Source organism: Pleurodeles waltl, chromosome 4_1 (genome assembly GCF_031143425.1).
Source record: "Pleurodeles waltl isolate 20211129_DDA chromosome 4_1, aPleWal1.hap1.20221129, whole genome shotgun sequence".
NCBI classification, from domain to species: domain Eukaryota; kingdom Metazoa; phylum Chordata; class Amphibia; order Caudata; family Salamandridae; genus Pleurodeles; species Pleurodeles waltl.
The window spans coordinates 1,018,834,615-1,018,855,163 of NC_090442.1; the positions used below are offsets into that span (position 1 = coordinate 1,018,834,615).

The window sequence follows — 20,549 nt, forward strand, 5'->3', positions numbered from 1 at the left end:
GTGTAAATATGAGTATAGCAATTGTATCTATAGGGGACAAATATGAAGGAAAACAAATGAAATAGATGTATTCTTACAGCAAAAATGAAAGCCCTGAGTTTGTAAATGGTTATACATGCATGTACATATCTGACTTCATCTAGTACACTTTTATATCTCCAGTTTATTTTATATATGTGTATCATGTTAAAATCTCTATGTATTACTAACTTTTATGTATGGTTATATATCTACATATTTCTATTTCCCTCCCACTGCAGAGAGAAAAGAATCAAAAAATAGTGAAAAGAATATGAAAAAATGGAAAACCGGAGTTTGTAATATATTTATTCATGCATGTATGTATGGGACTTTATTTAGTACAATTTTATATCTCCTGATTATTTTGCATGTACATCTCATTAAAAATCATTGTGTATGTATACCTTTTATGTGTGGTTATGTATCTAGATATTTATATATTTCCCTCCCACTTTAGCGATAACAAAAAATAACAATTAACTCTTCTCCCCAAACCTCCCAAAACCACTAATCTGTGACGCATCCTATTCCTCTTTCAAAATACCTCCTACCTCCACTTTCTGTCTCATCCCAACCCTCTTTTACTACTATGAACTCCCAAACAACCCTTTCCAAACTCTTCCCTCTTGTACCCACTTTTTATCCTGTTCATCCAATAAACAGGCTCTCTGACTCATCCTAAACATCTTTTACTACTATGATTTCCCAAATAATCTTTTCTAAACTCTTCCCTTCTCTTTCCATCCATTACCCTATGCATCCCACTAACAGGCTCTTCCATTCACCCCAAACCTCTTTTACTACTATGAATTTCCAAATGCTACTTCCTAGACTTGCCCCTCCTCTATCCATCCTTTATCCTATTCATCCAACTACATGTCCACCACTCCCAATACCAACATTTATTTCCCTCTACTAAACCACCACTAATCCACCATGGCTTTCAGCATAGCATGCTACTCTTCGAAAAGTGCTTCAACGCCTCTACAGGGGCAGCAAGGCGGTATAAAAATAAAGCTACAAGTAAACTTATAAAAGGCTGGTGGACAACACCAAAACTATTGACTTTGCATATGCTTGCTTATCCTTAGATCAGAATCAGAAGAAGACAGTTAAAGGCAGAAAAGAAATAAATAACCATGACAAAGGCAGGAAGCAGGGATAAAAACCTGCAAAAGTGAGATAAAGGGACAGGAAATGAATAGTGGTTTAGAAAAAGGCACAAGGTGAAATCAAGACTTAGCAGTCTTGGTATTTGACAACCCCGGTGTTCAGCAGTGCCGAAGACAGGCTCTTAGAATAACTTTGGCAGTGTTTAATTTGTAAAACAATGGGGCATATCTACAAAAAACTGGCGAATCAATGCTGATGCACTAGTTTTCTTGCGTCGCCCTTGCTCCACCTAACAACACCATGGGTGCACCATATTAACAATACAGTGCACCATTTCAGACTTTAGGCCAATAGCATCAACATTTTTTAAGCAATTGTGGCGCTTTGCTACACTAGCATCAGAAATGTTGACACTAGTGCAACAAAGTGCAAGGAGGTCCATAGGTTTCTATGGGTGCGTCAATTTACGCAGGCATTAAAAATACTTCCAAAAATGGAGCAGTGAAATCTTGTAGATTTCATGGCACCATTTTTATAGGACATTATGCTTGGCGCAGACATAATGGTGCACAAGGGGGTGTAAAGTGGTGCAATGCTCGCATTGCGCCAATTTTTAAATACAACACCGCAAAAAAGTCTTCCTAACACTATATTAGCATAAAAAATTACGCTAATGTGACGCAGTAATGTGCTAGGGGTTTGTAAATATGGCCCAATGAGTGCTGGTACACAAAGAGGAGCTCATAGGCCCACAGCCGGCGCTAGTAAAGTCAGCGTCAAGACTTTATACTCTTCAAACACCCTTCGCCTCTCGCAGGTTCCTCCTTTCTCCCTTTGTGACGTTTTTTGTCTTTCTCTTCCTCTCTCTTTACTCTTTGTGTGTTCTTCCCTCTCTTGCTCTTGAGAAACGCCAGATAAGAAAAAATCCCGGTCCCCAAAAATGAGATCCAATTCCCCCCAACGGCAACCTTAGCCCAAATTAAGCACTGTGTGACCCTGCACTTACTTCTTCACAAACTGCGCAACGGGTCCACTCGTGTGTTCTTTCCCTAAAGTGGATCTTTTAAGGCAGGTATATGCAGCAAACGTTTTACATGCTCTCGTTTCACGCCATCATAGCAGTCATATTCTCGTCTGTGGAATAAGGAGATTTTTGGGGGTAAGGCAGGACTGATGTAAAAAAAAATAGAGTTGGAAACCATCCGCATACTAGGGATTGGGGAACTTTATTTTAAGTAAGGGATCTAACACTGCCATCTGGTGGACAGTAGAGTGACTTTCGGTATTGAATTTGGTTTCCACAGCGCAGATGAGAGGAGGGATATCAAGAAATCTGTCGTTATCGATTCGTGGGTGCGTACACCGCGCTCGACTAAAGTCACAAATGTATCTTACGCACTTTGCACGTTTATGAAAATTTTAAGTCCTAGAGAGTATTTCAATTTCTGAAAGAAGCACACTTTCTTAACAACCAATGCAGTGCAAGCTCAAAAGAGATAGCTATCCAATATTTCAAGCACAGAACGTAGGACAAATGAACCCATGAAGTGCGCAGGGGTACAAATGCACCGGAGAACCGATGCAGTCGAAGACCGAACGAGAACCAAATACAGCTAAAGTGCAGGACGAAGGAGAGGAGAATCAATGCAGCGCTTATGCCCTCCGAAGGGCATTGCAGCGCAAGTACAGAAACAAAAAGGTTAAACCAGTTAAGTTCATGGAAATAACGAAGGACAGGAGAACCTATGCAATGTACAAGAACATGGGAAACAATACAGTGCAACAGCAGAAGTATCAGGGGAAATAGTGCATTCAAAGCACGGAAAGGCAGGGTCGGACTGGCAGAGAAATTAGGACCAGGGACCAAAATAAAAGTGTCCCCCATTAGTAAACTAGAAGGCAAAAAAAGTGGCCCATATTTTCAAATTGGGTCAGTTTGAACTTGTAATGATAGGTTGTATGAGTGTTTTGCAAGGTAAGGAATACTGCATGGATATGAGCTTTCTGCAGGCAATGTTTGTTTTAATATCAGCGAAATCAACAACAAAAACAGCCCCAGCATCTCATAAAACACGGCCACAACTAGCCAAAGAAACAGCCCACACACTGACCTGTCAGACCAGCCCATCGGGCAGTGCCTGATTGCCCTACAGGGATATTCCACGGAGTCTGATGATGTAAAGCCTTAGTGGGGGAGGGATCAGGTAAACAAACTACATAGACAGCAGCCCCCACTTGCTATAGATTAACTTTCACATAAAACACACAGCTGTACATCAATACTGTGTCGATGTATATTTTATTTCTTATTATATCACTTTTTATGTTCATTACACGCAATCTCCTTCACCAAAACACATTAAACATTGCCAACATTATTATTCTTTACATACATTTGTCATAAAACACACATTCATTCCAACATAAACCTATATTGCTGTATCGAAATGCTTTTTACCAAGTTGAAAAATCATATAGCAAAACATAGTCACACTGAAGTTCAAAGTCCCTTCAATAGCTCAACAAGCTATCTGTGCACCTGTCTCTAGATTAGCAAGCACTTCTCTGTTTAGCGCCCAATATTGCAAGAGGAATATATTTCGAAATTTTATGTCCCTTTTGCAAGCATCAAATCATTTTGTTTTGTTCATACAACAACACATTTTATTTGGCACATGGGGCTCATTAAGAAGATGTTGGCAATGTTTAATGTGTTATGGTGAAGGAGATTGCATGTAATGAACAAAAATAAGTGATAGAATAAGAAATCAATTATACATTGACCCACAGTATTGATGTACTGCTTGTGTATTTTATATGAAAAGGTAATGTTTAGCAAATAGGGGGCAGCTATCTATGTGTTTTAATTGCACTATCGGCCAGTCTGACACTGGTGGAAGGAATGACAAAAACGAATGCACTGCAGAGGTAGAATGAATGACAGGAGAAGCAATGGAGGGCAGCAACATGCAGAAGGACAAGACATCAGGGGCATATTTATAAGCAAGTGGTGCATTGGTCCTGATGCAACACTTTTCTTGCGTCCCTCTCCCCCCCAGCAACACTGTGGTTGTGCCATATTTACAATACAGTGCACCACTGCGGTCGTTACCACAACAGCGTCAACATTTTTTCCGTTGTTGTGTCGCTTTGCTGATCGAGTGCCAAAAATGTTGGCGCTAGTGCAGCAAAGCACACGGAGGCCCATTGATTATGGGTGTGTCACTTTAACGCCTTCCCTGAGCAGGCGTTTTAAAATGATGGTAAAAATGGTGCGGTGAAATCCTGTAAATTTCACTGTGCCGTTTTTTTTCAGGCCTCCCTGCATCTGAATTCCCACCTCCCATACATTAGGCTGGTGAAGGCATAATGTGGAGCAAAGGGTTGTAAAGTGGCGCAATGCATGCACTGCCCCACTTTGTAAATATGGAATGGGGAAATGGTCTCCTTAATGCCACCTTAGCATCATAAAAATGAAGCTAAGGCGGGGTTAAGGTGGTTCAAGGGGCTGTAAATATGACCCTAAAGTAGGGCAAAAAAAGGCCAGGAAGACTGATGTAACAAAACTAGAGGGCCACCCCTGCAAAGTACATGGAGGGGCCCCCTCCCCGGCACACCACCTGCCAGTTTTGCTGAGGGCCCCCCCTGGAATTCGGTGGCCCCCGCGCACCGCAGGGGCTGCAGGGGTTTATGTTACACCACTGAGGACCAATGCAATTCAAGAATAGAAAGAAACGTCTCCCACAACATCTGCAATTCTGAGGTGAGATATGTTTGAGATGTTCCAATGAATAGATAAAATAAAGGGTTATTTACTGCAGGTCTCAAGATCACTGGCCGAACTTTAACCCCACAGAACATAAATATCTTGGTATGCACTGTCCTGCTTTTGCAGTAGTGTTTGGGAACTCAGTACAATACAGCATCACAAGCAGCACTCAATTTGAATGAAATGACCTCTGGAGGCATTGGGAATATACCAGCTGAAGTTGAGTGGTATAACTTTGTCACAGCGTCTTATAATGTAGCCTTCCATCACTGAGGACCGTATAGCTGGGTACTTTGAGCGGTGCCAGGGTCAACTGAATGCATGGATTTAATGATCGTGATCCAGATGAATGCAGGTCATGCCTCTGTGTCATGCACTCTGATGTTGCAGTTTTTCTTCACTGAAGGGCACGTAGTATTGTGAGCAGCACTCAGTTTTAGTGATAGTCTGGGGTGTCCAAGAGACAGAACAGATGACTTTATGCCATGTCTCTGAAAATGAGCCAGGGGCATGAAGAACATAGTGGTAGGTCATGTCTCCTTGCATGAACCAGCTGCAGGCAGGTCATGTCTCTGCATGAACCAGCTGAAGGCAGCTCATGTCTCTTTGCATGGACCAGCTGAAGGCAGTTCATGTCAAGTTATGCCTCTGCATGAACCAGCTGAAGGCAGGTCATGTCCATTAGCATTAGCCAGCTGAAGGCAGGTCATGTCTCTGCATGAACCAGCTGAAGGCGCGTCATGTCTCAGCATAAACCAGCTGGAGGCAGGTCATGTCTCTGCATCAACAAGCTGAAGATAAGTCATGTCTCTGCATGAACCATTTGAAGGCAGGTTATGTCTCAGCATGAATCAGCTGAAGAGAGGTCATGTCTCTGCATGAGCGAGCTGAAGGCAAGTTATGCATACACATGAACCAGATGGAGTCAGGTCATGTCTCTGCATGAGTGAGCTAAAGACAAGTCATGTCTCTGCATTAATCAGGTAAGGGCAGGTTGTGTCTCTGCGTGAACCAGCTGAAGACAGATCATGGCTATGCATGACCCAGCTGAAGGTAGGTCATGTCTGTATGAACCAGCTTGAGGCTGGTATCATCTCTGGATGAAGCAGATGAAGGCATGTTCTGTCTCAACATGACTCAACTGAAGGCAGGTCACGTCTCTGCTCGAACCAGCTGAATGCACGTCATGTCTCTGCATGAACCAGCCAAAGGCAGGCTCCGTCTCTGCATTATCCAGCTGAAGGAAGGTCATGTCTCTGCATAAACCAGATGGAGTGAGGTCATGTCTCTGCATGAACCAGGTGATGGCAGGTCATGTCTCAGCATGAACCAGCTGAAGACAGTTCATGTCTCTGCATTAACAAGCTGAAGACAAGTCATGTCTCTGCATGAACCAGCTGAAGGCAAGTTATGTCTCTGCATGAACCAGCTGGAGGCAAGTCATGTCTTTGCATGAACTAACTGAAGGCAGGTCATGTCTCTGCATGAGCCAGCTGAAGGCAGGTCATGGCTCTTAGCATGAACCAGCTGAAGGCAGGCTCTGTCTCTGCATTATCCAGCTGAAGGAAGGTCATGTCTCTGCATAAACCAGATGGAGTGAGGTCATGTCTCTGCATGAACCAGTTGAAGACAGGTCATGTCTCTGCATTAACAAGCTGAAGACAAGTCATGTCTCTGCATGAACCAGCTGAAGGCAAGTTATGTCTCTGCATGAACCAGCTGGAGGCAAGTCATGTCTTTGCATGAACTAACTGAAGGCAGGTCATGTCTCTGCATGAGCCAGCTGAAGGCAGGTCATGGCTCTTAGCATGAACCAGCTGAAGGCGGGTTCTGTCTCTGCATGAACCAGCTGGAGGCAGGTCATGTCTCTGTGTTTCGACCTCTGTTTCACTACAATGCATCTACGTAGCCGCTGGCAGAGAATGTGCAACTTAAAGTGTCAGGCCTGTTTTGCTGATGCTTGATGATCAATGTGGAAAATGTCCTTCTCTACTTTAGTCCTCTTCCTAAATGCTATGCTATTGCAGGTGTGATTAAACCAGAGGTGGTGCAAGGAATTTTGCCACCCCATGTGAACTGATATTTTGCTGCCTCAACCCTTACTCATCTCTGCTAAGTTGGAATCAAATGCTACTGTTAGGGTAATATGGGGGTCCCTCCTGCTGGCATACTAGTCTTACTTTGCTCTTGTATCAGTCCTGAATTAAACTGTATATTCTGTCCTCTAAAAAAGTGACAATTCCAAAATTGAGAGTAAACAAAATTGTGATGAATGTGCCAATCTATGTGTTCCATCCTTCGAGCCAACACTGCAAATGATGTGAAATACAAGTACAAAAAGGAAGTCCCATTAGAGCTGATAATTTTAACAAGCAGGTTGAAGCTAAAACATCTGTAAAATTGGAAATAAATTATTTAATAGGTATGACAAGATTTCACCAGATACCATCTGTTCAGTAGAGGAGGTGACCGCTCTCCTGACGAAGCGCTAAGTGTTGATAACTATATTTCCTGCTAATTATCACTCAATTAAATTCAAAAAGTAACACAGATTTTACGCTCCCACATGTAGGTCCCATCAATCACCAGCCCAGAGGAATATTTCATTTACACATCTCATCCACCACGTCTGTCAAACTAAAGCCCTGAACAGGTAAGTCACAACACAGGGGCAGCCGGTTGTGAGCAGGAGTCTCCAGGGCCTTGCGCTCACTGTACGCTTTAGGGCCTTGCACTCTCTGCACGCTCTAGGCCGCGTGCTCTGCACTGAAGGAGAGGGGAGGTGAGTCCGTAACGTTGTCAGTTTGAGCTTGCGCCAACATAGCCTGCATGAATGCTTAAAGGTAGAACAGTACAATTCCTGCCATGAGATTGTGTTAGTTTCTTTGCAATTAAAAAACACATGTACAGAGCTGCTAAGGGCCTGCCAAGAGCACAGACTCTGACAAAATCATTTAGCTCAATAATTGCCTTGAAAGAAAGAAAGTGTGTTTGGCACGCCAAATGCGCATTTCTTCCCAAGAATAAAAGCAGAAGAGAAAATGTGGGACGTGTTTTTATTATTACGTTACAATGCATGGGATTCTGTAATCCCTTTATAATTGCCTGTGTATAATTGCTTTATAATTGGCAACTTGTGACACACCCAATCGCCGATTATAAAGAAAAGACGTCAGAAATCGACAATTATAGATTATTACAGTCGAGTTCTGACTTCACAATGCCTTTCTGGTGCAGCCAGCAGTTGAGGTCAAAGGCCATGGAGCATAATTGAAACAGCTGTTTAAAGCAATGAGAACGGAACTTTGCACATTTTTAGCTTACAATGACAAGCAGATATAACATGTTTATTTTTTTCGCCCATTAGATAGTTAGAGAAAAGCTGGAATCTTCTACATGTTTCTTCTCTTTCTAGGCACCTCCAGTTTTTATGTTTTTTGACTGATTAAATTGAATTGTTTTCAATATCTAACAGGTTTTGGTGCATTTAATTTTGTACTAGATGTTTTATTTTTATTCTTCATGTTTGGAAACATGCCCCTTCTTTCATATGAAAGAGCTATGCACCAAGGTTTTAAGTGGTTTGAGGGAAAGGTGATGGTGTGACCGTGTATTATATGGGATAAAGTGCCCCGGCGTACATGATAAGAATATTGCAAGTCACCTCCGAGTTCCATAACCTTTTAAAGGAACTCGGCCTTCAGGCTTGTTCCGCTATAATTTTATGGAATTCCTCTATGACTTGCAATATCCTTATAATATACGGCAGGAGGTACTTTATCCCATATATAAAAGTCTGCACCCTGCATCAGCACAAGTCTTTAAATTAACTGTCAGGAAATATTTTTGAGACAAATTTATGGGAAATTTCGGTTTCTTTCAGAAAGGGCTGAAAGGATTTCCCATCACATGTCGGCCTAGTTTGCTGCAGTTCAGATCCCTTTGCAGAGCCAGCCCCCTTTTCCTGCCATTCTCTGCCAACTCACACTATGTGACTCTCACCCTGGTGTGCATTCGCCCTGTCTACTCGTTTTCAAACTCTGCCCACCTCTCAGACTATACAGTGTGTGACTCTCACCCGGAGTGTCACCACCCCTCGCCCTGTTCTCAAACTCTGCTTGTTTCTGCCTGATTCCATAGAGTATGACTCCCACCGCGGTGTGCCATCACCCCGTCTACCCATTACCTTCTGGCCTCTGTCTGACTCCACAGTCTTCACAGCAAGTGATCCCCACCCCTGAATGGAATAACCTGTTCTCCACTTCTGCCCTTCCTTCTAAATCTGTGGTGTGCAACTTTCACCCCGTGTTCAATAAATCCCATTGGCCATATTCTTCAACTCTGCTGGACTCCACAGTGCACGCTACACCTCCCCGTGTGACCACCTTGTCTTCTCATTCGCCACCTCTACTCTTCTCTGTTTGACTCCACAGTATTTGACTCTTACCCCTTTTGCGATCAACCTGTCCAACTCTGCCTGTCTCTGCCTCTCTCTGCAGCATCCAACTTCCAACCCTTTAAACAATAACTCCAATTGCCCCCACTTCCATATCTACGGGCCTTCACATGGATGACTCCCACACTTGTGAGTTATCACCCACCACTTTATTGGTGACCTAAGCATTTCGAGCAGAAATGTTGTACAAAGAACATTAGAGGTGTGCAGCATGATCATAAAATACAAAACATGGATAACATAGACCAAAAGCAGGCCATTTGGACAGCTTGTACACATATGTGTGTATCAATGAGCAATGTAAAATGTAGAGGTCAATAGATGCCTTCTAGTAGCAGGAGTTAACTCTTCATGGTGGTTTTAAACACCTTGGAAAGAGGAACTCGTGCAAATAGCTCGTCAAAGTGCTTTCCAGGGGAAAGGTCCACTTATTCAGATCGTCATCTGGGTGCTGCACAGGGATGTTTGGCTGAGACTAAAAGATTCTGATTGGCAGATCGTAGGTTACACATCTCAGAACAGATGGTTAAAATAGTTGATAGGTAGTTGGAGGGTGTTCCATTAAATTATTAATATTATAGAGTAAGTAAAAGAAAAGGCATGTTCTGGGCAGGGAGCCAACTATCTTGTTGGCAGAGGCAAGACCGCATCTAAGGAGAATGAACAGTGGTTTGTGGGCAAAGTTTGAGACCTTGTCACTAAGGAAGAAAGAATGTGGATGAGGCACACGTGGAGGCACTCAGGTCTGCAGAACTGATGACTGTCTGACTTCTATCACTCTGTACAATAAACTTCATGCTCCATTCGCTTACTCTGCCTGACTCTACAGTGCCCAACTCGCACCACTATTTGTGACCATTTCCATTCATCTTCCCGCCTGTCTCTTCTGACTCACCCCTTTGTATGTGATCACCCCATTAAAGCATTCTTCTTGTTCACCTGCCTCTGCCGGACTTCATCAAACTCGACTCCCACCCAGACTTGCATTTACTACCCATGCTCCAACTCTGTCTGACCCCAAAGCGTGACTTCGACCCTGGTGTGCAGTCAGCACCCATTCTCCAACTCCGCCTGAGTTCAGATCCTGACTCCCACCCGGTGCGCGACCACAACACCATTCTCCAGTCCTGCCTCACTTAACAGTCTCTGTGGCACCCATGTGTATGACTAGCTCACATTCTCCCACTCTGCCTGACTCCACAGTGCAAGGCTCCCACCCCTGTGCACCAGCATCACCGCCTCCCCTCACTCCAACCCTTCCTTCCTCAGGATGACTCCAAGACAATGGCTTCCTTTGTTGAGTGTCTTCACTGAAGTCTGATTTCCCACTTCACGGTGAAGGGCACATCCAAGTATTTCGAGAAGGCTTTGTAAATGGCCTCTTGCGTACATGTAATGCCACATGGTAGCATTTGCGTTAGACCCATATAATTGGTAATCCTCACTCACTATTGCCTATAGTCATACACTATGTGCTGAAGAGAGTTTAATGAAGCAGCCAGGCTGTTAGAAATTGGGTCTTTTGTTGGCAGGGCTATGCACTCTGTCCAAGTAGGGATCACAATCCTAGTCAGGGTAAGTCAGTTACCATAAAGTAACCTGCGCTCACCCTCTGGTAGGTTGGCACAGAGCAGGCAGGCTTAGCTTGAGGCAATGTGAAAAGTACTTGTGCAACACTTAAAACAGTATAACAGTAAACACACCACACAGATACAATCCACATCAGGTTAGAAAGATAGATGCTAATTTAATGAAGAAAGCAAGACCAAAATGACAAACATCTAATCAGTAGATGTTGAGACATGAATTTTTAAAGAAAATCTGCAATTGTAGTGCTTAGAAACTTAAGAGCCAACTGTGTCTATTTGGTCACGCTAGACCAAGGTAAATCCAAACGCTCAGGCCGACTGCGATTGAGCACAGGTTGGCTTTATGGACCCACCCTGTCCTGCTGCAACAGTACCTTGGGTAGAGGGTTGCGGCGACGTTGAGGATCCGATGCAAGGAGCAGAGGAGACAATGCAAAGGCAATGCAGATATTCCAATCGTGGAGTCAGGGGATGATTCATTGTCAGGCTGCACAGTCAACTATCCTCGTGCAGTGGTGCAGCATTGGACTCCCTTTGCAAAGGCGATGCGTCGTGGTAGAGCTGTGCAACCAGGTGATGTGAAGGTAATTTATCGAGGCTGCGCCGGTTCCGAGTTGCACAGTTGGTGCTGCAAAGTCTTTATCCTCAGCGGCAGTGGTGTTGCCTCAGCGCTAGGAGGCGATGCCACGGTTTCAATTGGCACAACGGCAGCGATGCATTGACGTTGAGAGTTGCAGCAGAGAAGAACCCTCTTTAAAGGGCCCAGGACTGGATTGGCACCACTTGGCGGTGCAGGACTCACAGGTGGCAGAGCCAGGTGCTGTTGGAGATGCAGGCAGTCTTTGATGTCCCTGAGACTGCAGAACAGGAGGCAAGCCAGCTAGCCTTAGAGTCACTTGGTTCTGGGGATGTAGAGATTCAGGTCCAGTCCTTCTCACTCCCAGGCATGGAGGCAACAGGCAGTAGAGCAGGCACAGCAAGGCAGGAGGCCAGCAAAGACCAGCAGAGTTCCAGCAGAGTGACAGTCCTTTCAGCACAGCAGTCCTTCTACCTGGCAGAGAATCCTCAGGTCCAGAAGTGTACTGATTTGGTAGGGTCAGAAGTCCAGTTCTTTTACTCAGTGGTGCCTTTGAAGTGGGGGGTGACTTCAAAGAGGGGCTTTGAAGTGCATACAGGTCCTCCCTTTCCTGCCCTGGCTCCAGACACAATACAGGTGGGTATGCGTGTGTGGGGACAGGTACAGCCCTATTCAGGTGCAAGTGTCAACTCCTCCCTCCCATCTATCTCAGGAAGACACACAAGCCTGGTGATGGGCCATCAGGATGTAAATGGCACACATCAGCTTCCTTTGTGTGTGTCTGACTAGAGGGAATGCACAGAGCCCAGCCGTCACCCAACCTTGACATGTATTCGAGGTAGGCAGCAGGCACACAGGCCTTAAGAGCAGAAAAATGCCAACTTTCTAAAATTGGCATTTTTAAAGTTGTAATCATAAATCCAACTTTACTATTAAAGAGGATAAATTATTACAAGTCCAAACATAACTGTTCTATTCCTTCTCAATCAGCAATTACGTTTAACAGTGTAGTAAGGAAATCCCAATGGTATCATATGAGAGGGATAGGCCTCACAGTAGTGAAAAACAAATTTTGGAGTTTTTCACTACCAGGACATTTAGGCCCTCATTATGTACATGGCGGTCGAGACCGCCGCGCCGGCGGAAACTACCGCCACCAGCATGGCGGTCTCGACGCCATTTAAATAACAAGGGAAGACGGCCACAGGCGGTCCTCCGCCAGGCTGCCGCCGACAGGCAGCCTGATAATGGCAGATTACATTATCCAACAGGGCAGCACACCCTGTTTCCCCCAGCGAAAGTCTGGCGGAAGGGGTGCTCCGGGGCCCCCACGCAGTGCCCCGTTGTGCAAGTCACTGATCTGCACGACGGGTGATGCTTCACCTGCCGCACACCAACATTGGCGGCGGCTCCATTTGGAGCCACCGTCCATGTCAAGGCCCTGTTCCCTGCTGGGCCAGCAGGAAAAACATTATATGGCAGACGGGGGGCCGTCGCGCTGGCGGTCTTCTGTTGACCGCCAGCGCTGATCTCGGCAGTCTTTACCGCCGAGATCATAATGAGAGCCTAAAAACTTTAAAATACATGTCCTGCCTTTTAGTTACATAGTACCCTGCCCTATGGGCTAGCTAGGGCCTCCCTTACAGGTGACATATGTAATAAAATGAGAGTTTATGGCTTGGCAAGATATTTTAAATGGCAAGATACATGGAAGTGATACAGCACATTTAGGCTCTGCAGGGGCAGGCATAAGACTTGTTTAAAGGGCTACTTCTGTGGGTGGCACAATCAGTGTTGTAGGCCCACTAGTTATGTTTATTTTAAAAGCCCTGGGCACATATAGTGCACTTTACTAGGGACATATAAGTAAATTAACCAGGCTAATTGTGGATACACCAATGTTACCATGTTTTAGGGGAGTGAGTCCATGATCTTTACCATTGGTTAGCAGTGGTAAAGTGCCCAGAGTCCCAAGGCCAACAAAATCAGATCAGCCAAGGCTAAATGTTTGGGGGAAGTCTACCCTAAGGCAGTCAGGTCTAACACAGGCACACTCTGCGGATGACTGTCTATGTCCAGAATGTTCATTTCAAATGTAATCTTAGGCACATATTTGGAGGGGCAGGAGGCAGTGTTTTCAAAATGTGTTCTTTCCAAGTCAAAGCAGGAGTGTTGAAGAGTAAGTGCTCCTTGCTTGCTAACTTGCATGCTGCTCCCCGGTTAGGTCTTCAGTGAAGCTCACATCAAATAGGCTCATACATTTTAAAAGGAATCTTTATATAGGAAGCACTTCTACGGCAGCAACATAGCTAGGGTGGCAAGGATCCTGGTGAAAGAAATAAAAGAGGAACTTACCCTCTCGTTTTATTGTTAACAGCAGCAAACGTTGGCGTGCAGCAGGTCCATTAGAACTGTAGACCCGGTACCACTTCATCTGCTCTATTAATGATAGCAATGCCTATGGTCTATGAGTAGATAATCTTAGAAAGCACCTCTATCTCTGCCTGTCATACTGCAGGCCACTGCTGAACCATCAATATGCAGTGAATACTCTGACTACGTCATGCACAGTTTTATCAGCTGCCATACACAGTTCGGCGATACAATGCTTGCGAGCCTCACACAGGATCATCTGTCTATAGAACAGAATTAATACTGGACCACTTTTTTCCGTAAAACTGAGCTCACACAAGGGCATCAGTTGGTAGAACTGATTCATACAGGGAAAACGATTTGCAGAAAACTGAACAAAATGGACCTCACATAGGATCATGTGGAGAATTTGGCTCTTGTGTGATGACCTGTAGATCTGAGTTCACAAATGACCGTCAGTCTATAGAACTGCAGTCACACAAGGTCATCTGTCTGTAGCATTGAGCTCATAAAGGGCCATTTCAATATAGAACTGAATGCACACAGGACTATCTATCGACAAAACAGACCTCAAATAGGCCTATCTCTCTCTCTGTAGAACTGGGCCATTTATCTGCATGATTGAGCTGTCGCACAAGACCATCTGTCTGTAGAACTGAGACAGAGGACCATAAGGAGAACTAATACCACTTGAATATATATCTTGAAAACTGAGTTCACACAGGTCTATCTACCCATAGAACAAAGGTCACATAGGCCATCTGTCAGAAGAACCAAGGTAATAGTGGATCATTTAGCTGTACCATTGAGCTTTTGCACAGGACCATTTGACTGTGGAACTAGGACACAGAGGATCACCTGTTACTGAGCTCACATATCAATCGATCTAAGGTCGCACAGGAACATCTATATATTGGAATTAGCTCACTCAAGATTATTTGTCTGGAGAACTGAGTTAACATAGGGTTATCTATCTATAGTTTGGACCCCACACAGGAATCTCTGTCTATAAAAATGAATGAATACTGGGCTTTTGTGTTGTCATTGCTTGGACTTACCCATTGCTACATACACATGAAGAGTCCCCTGATGTAAGACTCCGCCATGCAACCCCTGAATGGTTGCGACCATGACATCATAGCAAGGTTAATAAATGGGTCAGATTTCCCACGGGAAGGCATATCAGAAAAGTAGCACTGTGTCAGGAGTCACATGTCCAGGAGCCTGCCTGAGCATCCCTGTGACCAGAATAGGACGTGGTTCCCACCACCACACAACAACTGGTGATGATCGGGACCTCACTGCCACCACCGCACATACTCGCCCAGCAACAGCAGTTGCCTAGCATGCAAAGCACTCCTACATGGCCCTGCCCACTGACACCGCCCACACACGCACTTGGCCTACATCCACTGCCCTGCCAAGGTCCCGGCAGCTGACCCCAAGTGGAGGTCTTTCTACTTCACTGCAACGGGGCATGTACTCAACGCGCACCCCCATCTGATACTAGAGTCTCTAGCAGTCGCCGTTTAAAGCCATGCCCCAGCTCCACCTACAGGCCCGCGTGTGCGAGCGTCCTTCCCCCATGCCTCACCGAAGAGACATGTGGCTTGCCAGCAACAGCCCTCACACATCAGGTTGGTCACCTTCTCTGTGCAGTGCAGTTTTGCTTTGTCACAGCCCAGTTAACCCTAGTCTACGGAAATTTTATGCCCCAGCTGCCAGCATCAGGGCCCAGGGGAAGCACACTGAATTTTGCCCCATTCGTTCTTGGGGCCACATGCTCACTGAAGGCTTGCTAACTGGTCACACCCACTAATAAAATAAAACATTTTCTCAAATTGGTAAAAAGAGAAAAGTGGACAGACTTGTGTAGAACATGCAAACATACTTCCACAGTAGCACAAATGTTAGTAGTGCCTGACAGTCTATCCTCACCGCCGGATCAACCTCATTAAGATGGTGACAATTCCAGCACTCAAACCTTTCATATGCGTTAGACCTCCATCCTCTCTCGCAGCCAAATGGAAAGACTGGCTCGACTGCTTAGAGACATACTTTGCAGCAATTGCAATTGAAAATGACAGGAAATGCCCCCTGCTCCTACAATTGGGAGGTGCGAAAATACATAAAATACCAAAGTCTCTAACAGAAGCAGGACCACATCGCACGTACAACACGCTAAAACGAGTACTCATGACACATTCTGAACCACTCACAAACCCTGCTTAGGAGAGATTCCTGCCACGCCAAGCTAGGCAGCAACAGGATGAGCCGGTTGATTCATTCTATGCTCGTTTGAAAGAATTGGCCAGCACGTTCACCCTCCCCAATGCCGAAGACGAGATTAGGGTGCAGTTTAAACAAGAGTGCTCATCTACCAAACTGCATGAAAATATACTCCAGGTACCAGGAATGTCAATGACAAGACCACATGGGCGAGTTTTCTTTAAAGCTGAGCTCATGCAGTGCCATCCTTTGGTAGAAATGTGTTCACACAGGGCAAATACCCTGTAGAACTCAACAGAATGAAACTCACACTGGATCATCTGTAGACCTTCACTCACACAGGACTATCTGACAAACTGACATCACAAAGGACCATCAATCTATAGAACTAAAATCACACAGGCTCATCTGTCTGTAGAACTGAGCTCATAGAGGACCATTTGACTGTAGAACTAAGGCTCATATTTATGTGAAAGCGGTGCAGTGCGGTGCAGCAAGTCACCTTGTTGCGCTGCGCTGCATAACTGGGAAAGGGCAGGAATTCATTGTATTTAAGGCATACAGCACATTCCGGTCCTTTCCCCCTGTGCTGGCGCACAATGGGCTGCCTAGCACCAATGCAGACACCTGCATTGCATACAGGATAGGTTTTGTGCAGGAAGGGGTACCTTCCTGCACAAAACAATCCTGGGAGGCATATTCCTCTATCTAAGTGTGCTGCTGAATGCGGCACACTTAGAAAGAGGAAGAAAGAGGAGCAATGAAGATATTTCTCCTTGTTACGCCTCCCCTGGTAAGATGTTGGTGCATTCCTAGGTTTAGAAGTTCTTGTAAATCTGGGAATGCGTCAAAATCCATGAGAGTTGCATGGGAAAACACACACAATGCCCATGAAATGCTGTCCCAGGCAGAGTAAGGCAACACAGCTTTGCACTTTGTTGCCTTACTCCATATTTTTGGAGCCACTCAAAGCCATGCAAAGTGGCTTTGCGTGGCTTAAAAATATGACTTAGTAGTTTGTGCCACACATGTGCTATGTTGTGTGGTGCAAGCATTGTGCAAACTACTCATAAATATGCCTCTAAGTTGACGCAAGGTGGCTATCTATCCACAGAACGGACCTCACACAGACCTATGTCTTTTTGGAGTTAATACTGGGTCATTTATCTGTACAGTTGTGCTCTTGACAGGACCATTTCTCTGTATCACTGAGACATAGAGGGCCATCTGTAGGACTGAGCTGACGTGATCATATTACTATAGAACTGAGAAGGTCAAACAGGGCTATCTGTCTGTAGAACTGAACTCAAACAGGGCCATCTAATTGTAGAATTGTGCTTGTACAGATATTACTATCACACATCTGAGCACACACAGGACCAACTACATGCACAACTGAGTTCTGACAGCACCATCTATATGTAGAACTGAGCTCACACATGACCATCTGTGGAACTGAGCTCATCCAGGGCATCCATATGTAGAGCTGAGCTCACATCGGCATGCATGCCATCATTTTAGACCAGGCAATCCCCCTCCCCCGGTGTTAAAATGGGGGCAATTTTTTGTAATAGTTGTATGTTTTCCCTGGAGGCCACTATGGCCCCCAGAGAACTAAACAACTAAACAGCTATTAAAAAAACCAATTAGATGTATCTATGTATAGATCTATATATAGATATATGTATACAGATCTATATATATCTATATATAGATATCTATCAAACAGCACAGAATGCTGAGGTACCAGTTCAGAGAGCATCCAAGCATTTATTCACAATGTAAAAAGCAGCTCGCACAGAATCCTCCTGACGCGTTTCAGCTGGAATGCCTTAATCATAGGTAAGTAGTTGCAGTTGTCCATAAAGCCAGTGCTTTTCATGGCTCCTCTCAGATTCCAGAACTTTCTATCAATGAAATGTGAGGAAAAAGTGCTGTTTTTGCCAAAAGTTGAGGTTTGCAAAGGATTCTGGGTATTGGAACCTGGTGAGAGCACCACAGGTTACCCCTTCCTACGTTCCCCTAGGTGTCTAGGTTTAAAAAATGCACAGGTTTGGTAGGTTTTCCTAGGTACCTGCTGAGCTAGAGACCAAAATCCACAGCTTAGCACTTTCCCAAAAACACAACAGATTTCAATGTAAAAATGTGATGTGTCCATGTTGCCTTTTGGGGCATTTCCTGTCACAGGCACTAGGCCTACCAACACAAGTGTGTGGCTCCTCTCAGATTCCAGAACTTTGCGCTCCAAAATCTGAGGAAAAAAGTGTTTTTGTTTGCCACATTTTAAGGTTTGCAAAGGAATCTGGAGTAACAGAACTTGGTGAGAGCCCCAGACGTCACCCCATTCTGAATTCCCCTTGGTGTCTAGTTTCCAAAAATATATAGGTTTGATAGGTTTCCCTAGGTGGTAGCTGAGCTAGAGGGAAAAATCCACAGCTAGGCACTTTGCAAAAAACAGGTCAGTTATCTTTGGGAAAATGTGATGGTTCCATGTTGTGTTTTGGGGCATTTCCTGTCGCGGGCACTAGGCCTACACACACAAGCGAGGTACCATTTTTTATTGGGAGTCTTGGGGGAATGCTGGGTTGAAAGAAGTTTGTGGCTCCTCTCAGATTCCAGAACTTTGCAGCACCGAAATCTGAGAGAAAAGTGTTTTTTTTTGCCAAATTGTGAGGTTTGCAAAGGATTCTGGGTAACAGAACCTGTTCAAAGCACCACAAGTCACTCCATTCTGAATTCCCCTAGGTGTCTAGATTCTAAAAATATATAGGTTTGGTAGGTTTCCCTAGGTGCTGGCTGAGCTAGAGGCCAAAATCCACAGCTAGGCACTTTCCAAAAAACACAACAGATTTCAATGTAAAAATGTGATGTGTACATGTTGCGTTTCCTGTCGCGGGCAGTAGGCCTATCCACACAAGTGAGGAACCATTTTTATCGGGAGACTTGGGGGAACACAGAATAGAAGAACAAATGTTATTGCTCCTTGTTTTTCTCTACATTTTTTCCTTCCAAATGTAAGACAGTGTGTAAAAAAGAGGTCCATTTGAGAAATGCCCTGTAATTCACATGCTAGTATGGGGACCCCGGTATTCAGAGATGTGCAAATAACCACTGCTTCCCAACACCTTATCTTGTGCCCATTTTGGAAATACAAAGATTTCCTTGGTACCTATTATTGACTCTTTATATTTCACCAAATGAATTACTGTATAGCTGGTATACAATGAAAACCCATTGCAAGGTACAGCTCATTTATCGGCTCTGGGTACACCTACAAGCCCTATATGTCCTCAACCAGAAGAATTCAGTAGATGTAACGATCTATTGCTTTAAAAAATCTGCCATAGCTGGAAAAAGATATAGAAGAGAAAATGTACAGAAATGGCTCTTTTTTGCACCTCAATTTCATATTCTATTTTATTTTAGCTGTTACTTTCTCTAGGAATACCTTGAAGGATCTACACAAATGATCCCTTGCAGAATTCTGAATTTGTCTACTTTTCAGAAATGTTTAGCTGTCCGGGATCCATTATTGGATTCACACCCATTTCAGTCACTAACTGAAAGGAGACTGAAAGCTCAAAAAATAGTAAAAATGGGGTATGTTCCAGTAAAATGCCAAAATTGTGTTGAAAATGTGGTTTTCTGATTCAAGTCTGCCTGTTCCTGAAAGTTGGGAACATGGTGATTTTAGCACCCCAACCCCTTTTTTCCCATTTGTCTGAAAAACACAAAATTTTAGATGTATTTTAGCTAATTTCTTGGTCTCCTTCAGGGAAACCCACAAACTCTGGGTACCATTATAATCCCAAGGATGTTGGAAAAAAAGGACGCAAATGTGGCATGGATAGCTTATGTGGACAAAAAGTTATGAAGGCCTAAGAGCGAACTACCCCAAATAGTCAAAAAAACGGCTCAGCACTGGGGGGGGGGTGCTCAGCAGCTAAGGGGTTAATAACATAGTGCAAACAAAACCAGAGTTCTTAATCCTGTTTTTTATGCACTATGTAAAACTGCCAAAAATAAAATGTTGGGCCTGTCACATGCTCTAATCTCTCTTTCCAATAATTACTTACAAAGTGTGATGTCAGAGATAAAGCAGGGGGAGACAGGAGCATGTGGGACAGATATCAAAATTTCACCTTTGCCTGGTTTCCAGCGGATCGTGATTTTGAAATCCGAATTGGGCCTCTGCATACAGGAATCAGGAGGCGGGAGACTAGCTCTGAAATCAGTAGTCTCTTACCGTGGACTGGGAGGGTTGGCATGTATGCATCAGACTGTCTATCTGATTAAACGAGTTCGCACAGAACCAAGTGTTAAAGGCACTATACACATTGACAGCAGTGATTGTTTGTTGCAGTGCCTGCAAAAACCACCAGCCCCTTTGTTTGCTTTGAAGTAGTGCTGCCGGTTTTATGT

The 20,549-nt window shown here is 44.4% G+C and overlaps 1 protein-coding gene across 11 annotated transcripts in view; it reads right to left on the minus strand.

The window, feature by feature from the left end:
- Positions 1 to 20,549, minus strand: part of PTPRZ1 (protein tyrosine phosphatase receptor type Z1) — a 572,466-nt gene that overhangs the window by 155,116 nt on the left and 396,801 nt on the right. The gene's annotated exons all lie outside the window — the stretch shown is intronic.